The sequence below is a fragment of the Hakea prostrata genome, chromosome 4 (assembly GCF_041222555.1).
Source record: "Hakea prostrata isolate BN-2017 chromosome 4, UWA_Hpros_2, whole genome shotgun sequence".
NCBI lineage: Eukaryota > Viridiplantae > Streptophyta > Magnoliopsida > Proteales > Proteaceae > Hakea > Hakea prostrata.
This window is the reverse complement of record NC_142603.1, coordinates 17,395,065-17,401,064: the sequence shown is the minus strand read 5'-3', so window position 1 is coordinate 17,401,064 and position 6,000 is coordinate 17,395,065. Positions and strand designations below refer to the sequence as shown.

Here is a 6,000-nt window from a genome sequence, read left to right as displayed (position 1 = left end):
AAGGAAGTTGAGTGGGACAAAGTGTTGGACAAAATAATTCCTATTTATAAATGAGAAATTGACTTACTTTTTGAAAACATAAGTTGGAATCTACCTACCTCAGGGGGAAAATGGAACAACTCCACACCATGGGTAAGGTATGTGAAGATCCTACATCTGAGCCTTGGAACCTATAGTTTTAGAGGTGGAACTTCATCGTATCAAAGGCGTGGAGTTATCCTCTCTCCCCATTGAGGTAGATTGAACAAACACCAAATATCTAGAATTCTTTTCCGGAGACGGAGAACAAGATCCTAAAGGTTCATTTATACTAGTCAATTAATAGCATTCCTTAAATTTCAATGGATGTTATCTATTAATAATAATTATTATAGTTATGAATGAAAAGCTATAATTTTAGATATCATTTTTTATAACAAGCGATTTTATATATTAGGGATGGAAGTATTACATAATATAAAGTGAATTTTTACTCCTGGACCTTCAAGAAATTCAAACTTTGACCTTGTACCAGGAGGTATGTATTGATTTTCTATCAAATGAGGCACCTTTAAGGACTAATTTACTTCAGAGCCTGTTTTTTTTTTTTTTTTTGGTAAAACTTCAGAGCCTGTTGATTCAAAGGAAAAAAGATATTTAAGAAAATGAAAATGGTAGAGTGATGGTTGAGCTAAATTGGAAGTTCCCTACCCCTATTTTATCTTTGAAAAATATTCGACCTTTTTGGATGAAAAAAATATATCTTTATAAATTATTGCAAGCCGTTAGTGTTTAAAATTTGAGCCTGAAAAAAAAAAAAAAAAAAAAAAACAGAATTTGAAGAGAAAACCAATAGGAAAGATGAATAAAATACTGTATCTCACTTTCTCGTCGTTTCTAAGTATTGTCCTACCTCTAAAACGGATTTCCTGCTTTGGTCCACGTTAACACTTGGTTGTCATTTTTTCTCCATTAAATTTGGTTCACGTTGAACATAGGGTTTTCCAATTTTGGTTTGGTTGGTTGTCAAGCGTAAACAATAAGAGTAATCAATCCGTTGCAGAAGCTTTGCAATTCAGGTTTAATTTGAATTTGATTGATTTGTTCTGCACTTGGTTATTGGTTCTTACTTGACTAGCCACTTTCCTGATATTTTCTGGATTCTTGGTCTTTCAGGGGAAGACAACAGAGATATACATCTGGAAATTAATAGAGAGAAAGAATAGAAGGGACCTTTTACTATTTCGTTGCCTGTTGTTTTCCCTTTCAATTTCTCCTCAGGTTAGAAAGCAATTACTCTGCACGTCTCTTGTTTTGTACTCCCTTCTTTCTTTTTTTTCTTTTAATTTGGAATGAACACTGTTAATCTATTTTCTTTGGCTAAGTGATGATCGAGCAATATATTTCTTTCTAGGGAGGACTCGTACTGTTTGTCGAAAAATGTTTGTCGGTTTTTTACGCGGAGGCTATTGCATGATATGTTTTGAGTTGTCATTGCTTGTTTCCGTTTGAATTCTATTGAGTCTCAGCTAAGCAGTGAAGGCTGTGTTTAAAACGAATATAATCCTTGGATGTTCTAAATTAACAACAATTGGGCCCAAAAAAGAAGAAGAGTCATTTGCTGGTTTATGGGCATTTTGATAGGATTTAGCCTAAGCTTCGAATAACTACTAAATTGGCTCTCAAATGGGACTAGGCTAGCTGAGGATATAATCTACATGTAGATTAGCTTCATGTTCCTTAAATCTACTTTTCTATATTCAATTTATTTAAGATTGTGGGGTGGCCTGTTGGTGCTCAGGTCATCCAAAGTTATTTTTGTCATAAGCAATCAATGTTGAAGCTGAAATGATTTTTAGTCGCTGTTTGTCTGTTGACTAACTTTATTGTTTTGCTTTGTCACTTTCTTATTCCATTTAGTATTGTATTTATGAGTTGCTTTTGGTTGGAGAATCAACTAAAGGTAGCTTATTTAATGTTGTAGAGGCATCAATTACTCCCACGTTTCATCTACTTAACTGTTGCTAGGTCATTGGTTGCACCTTCTTTTTGCTTTGTTTTAGTTAGGGTAATTTGACATGAACCCAGTTTAGAGTTAGGGTTTTTGTGGATTTTCCCTAAAACTAAGGGCTGCCTGGAATTTCCCAGCAAATAAGACTGATTTAATGAAGTGTTTTGGACTGGTTTTAGGGCTCACAAGAGTTAGGTCAAAGCCCAAAGGGGTTTGGCCAAGATTGAGGTAAAGGGGAATGTGGGTTTTTACTTACTTGGTGGAGGCTATGATTGTAGTGGCTGCTGGAATTTGAGAATGGTTGCTGATTGTTGAGGAAGAACGCTTCAAAATCTGTAGGGCCCTCCCAAAGAAAACCAGGACCCAGTTTCTCACTAACACTTTAATTTTATTCAATTAGACTAAAGCTTACAAAAATAAGAATAGGCTTTAATTTATAGTCCACCAAAAAGAACTAGACACTAAGTGGGATTCATTTGTAGATTAGGATCCCACCACATAATCTTGACCATTGAAATAAAATCTAAACATCCAAAGGTCCCTATTGGACACATGCTGAAATAAAAGTGTTAGTTAACTTAACCTCTAATAAGAACATGCTTGAATTTTGTTTTAAATTTTTAATTAAAACATTAATTACCACATGTGCTAGAGTTTGAAAGAATAAAGGACTCAATAAAATTTTTTTTTGGGTGAATAAATAAATAAATATATTAAAGACAACAACACACTTACAACATTGCAGACAAAGAGAAAAAGCTAAAAACACTAGCAAACAACAAAGAAGGGCCAATAGAAAGAGGGCCGAAACAACTATTTAGCGGATTTGTTCTTTTTGTTCTTTTTCTTAGAGGACTTGAGGTCCACCAAGAAGTCGTCTCCAAACCAGGGTTATCCGGCGGGGGGGGGGGGGGGGGGGGGGGGGGGGGGGGGGGGGGGGGGGGGGGGGGGGCCCCCCCCCGCTTTTTTGAGGCGGTTGGCGTTTAGTGATTTTTGTGACATCTCACACCAATTTCTTTCTTTCGATAAAACAATTCGCCCTCTGTCATCCCATACTACAACGACACGGTCCTAATAAAAGTCGCGGGGGAGAAGAAGTTGCTTGTCACTGCCACGCCGCGAGGTCGCTGCGGGATGCGAAGAGAGGGGAGAGGGGAGGATCCGAACTCTAGACGGTATGCATAGGAAAGATACACAATCGGAACTGCCAACCGGTTTAAAAGAAGAGAGATGATAGTGCAAGCAAATTTCGGGGAGTGGGCTTGGAAATTCCGAGAAGGGGAGATGGACGAGATCTGAGTGTAGCTAGAAATGGGCTGGTTAGGCCTGTGGGTCAAGGGGTACAGAGAGGAGAGAGGAGGCAACTTTTGAAAAGATTCAGGAAAGAAGGGCTAGGGCCCATGGGGTAAGGGGCCCAACAATGAAGGTTTAGGGGGGGTTAAAGTGGTCAAATTGCAATTGTGGGATAAGAGAGGGGAAATAGGATTGTTGAGGGGAGCATCGTCCAGAAGTCTAGATACTGAATTGGTAAGAAATAAAGGCGGAGAAGGGTAGACAGGTATTTTAGATGCAAAGCTTTCATGGAAGGGGAAAATTGTAGATTGAGGATTAGGCGAGGGCAACAATGACCCGAGGAGGTTGGGAGAAGGGCTCTCGATTTCTGTGGAAGAAGCAGAGATGGCAGCGGCATCGATGGTCGTGAGATGGCAGGGGTTCGTTTACTGGGAAAGCTGAAGTCTGGATCGAAGCCTCCAGTAAGTGCAAGCTACCGGCACCGTGGAAGAGGATGCTTAAAGTGAGATTCCGGCGATGCTTTGGGGAGCCATCGATTTGGGAGAAGGGATTAGAGGATTAGAGGACATGTCGGTCGAAGTATGGGTAGAAATAGGAAAGCCTGTGATTGGGAAAGGTGGGTTTGCCGCAGTGGAAATAACTTCAGAAGCGTGGGCAGCAGCAGAGCGAGCAAGAACTTGAGCCCCAACAGAGGCGGTAGCCCCAGCAGCAACATTAATAGAACATTTCTTCAGTGAATTGATGATAAGGTGAGAGGAATCAGAAGCAATTGTAGGAGCTGGCATCCTTTCATCGTTTGTTGGTGGCACACGAGCAAGAGAAGAGCCCAGTTGGATGGAGGGCACAAGCTCTTCAGGCATCGAGAAGGGAGGAGGCGTCATCGGGCCAGAGATTGCCGGAAAATTCGATACATCAGGGCAGAGCATATCATCGTGACCAAAAGTAGCACAGATGGAGCATCTGTTGGGGATCCAGTCATAGACGATGATTTGGTCGTAGTGGAGACCGAAATCATCTTCAATGGAGATACAAGGGGGGAGGGGTTTATCAGCAGAAACCTCCACACAAATCCGGGCATATGAGAAACCTCCACTCAATAATTAACTCAACTACTAACTCAAAACAAGATTCTTTAACCAAAATGGACTCTTTAACCCCTTGGATTCGGCCAAAGGGTCAATTCGTGTCCTCATCAAACTTCGTCACTGTTGTTCTAGAAGTATTTTTTTTCTAATTTATTTTTCCTCTTTTAATGTTTTATTGGATTTTTTCCTTAAATGAGCTTTCAACTTGGAGTACTATGCCTTTTAATTTTTGTTAGCAAAATATATATTCGAGAGGGAAAAAGAAAGAGATTGAGTGGAAATATTAATGCAATAGATCAGAACATTATCCACCGCTAGGCAGCACTTTATTTATATTAACCGAGGTTAAAAATGTTGTTCCCAGTGCATGAGGCTCCTGGTACTACAGGGTTTGGGGAGGGTCATAATGTAGGAATACTACTAAGACTTTGTAGCTAGCTATTTGTTATTTAATCCCAACCGTAGTTGTAATTCGAATACCAGAAATAATACGAAATACAATAGCAAAACACTCACATCACATCTTGCACAGCCTAAGGCTCAGAAGTATAGACATTAAGACCAACATTATTTTTAGCAGTTGTTGATACCAATTCGCATGGAGATAACTTCATTCAGGCAGTAATAACAACTCAGGCAGTGCAATAGCAGTTGTATATGCAATAAGCATGGTTAAAACTTCATTTAGGTAGAAATATTGATTCAAGAACATTGATCATCAACGTTATGAAAGTATTAAAAAACCATTGTGTCGAATAAACCTAACAGAACTACCAACAATGAACAAAACATGCAGTAAACCCCCAATCTGCACTCCAAGATATCATATCAACAACAATGACAACTTAAGCTCATCCCAGGAAGACAGGTAATAAGGTATAGTTTGCTATTAAAAATTAAAAATATATATGGAAGTGCAGTATCAAACAGTTGAGGCGGATATAAGTGTTCCAGAAGACTAAGGGACACATCAAGACCCCACATGATATGCTCTAAGGAGGATCCAAGTAGGTAAGTGTAACACACAAGGCCCAAGAAGTACGGAAGTACTTTGGAATCTGTCTTTTTTCTTGACTAGCCCAGCTTTTTAATAAGATTACACGTAGAAGCAGAATGCCATATGAGTAGAGAAGTATTAGGGTTCAAGTTTACAAAATGAAGGTGATACTCAGAGCTACAATAACTGTAGAAGCATAAAACTAATGACTCATACTATAAATTTATGAGAGAGGATTATTGAAACACACCTAAGACAAAAAACTAGTATTACAAATTACAATAATTGATTTTAGTTTTGTTCTTGGAAGATCCATCGCATAAGCTTTTTACATATGATTCTAATGGGAAGATTGATGCGAACACAGCTTGAACCCCTGGCCGAATCCTAGAATGGGCTCCAAGGTTCCTCCAAACTAGCTCGTTGAATCCTTATGGAGGGTATTTTGGGTATTTTTGGCCCTATTTAGTTGCTGGAATTAATTCCAGAAATTCATATTTTTAATTTGAGATCCCAATTTCATTAAGAAGTCTTAATTTGAGTTAGTAGTTGAGTAAAAGTCCTTAGTCCAGCTAATGTAACCCTGAAATTTAGAGTTAGGTTTCCCGGATCTTCTGAAATAGGTCCTGCGCCAA

At 38.9% G+C, this 6,000-nt stretch overlaps 1 protein-coding gene across 6 annotated transcripts in view; it reads left to right on the top strand.

Moving 5' to 3' along the window:
- Window positions 1-849: 849 nt before the first annotated feature.
- The window catches only part of LOC149018262 (ABC transporter D family member 1-like), a 111,845-nt gene continuing 106,694 nt past the window's right edge, over window positions 850-6,000 (top strand). For all 6 annotated transcript variants that reach the window (XM_089152572.1, XM_089152571.1, XM_089152570.1 and 3 more), the window contains exons 1-2: window positions 850-1,058; window positions 1,156-1,260. The gene's annotated coding sequence lies outside the window, so the exon portion shown is untranslated. The remainder of the gene's footprint in view (window positions 1,059-1,155; window positions 1,261-6,000) is intronic.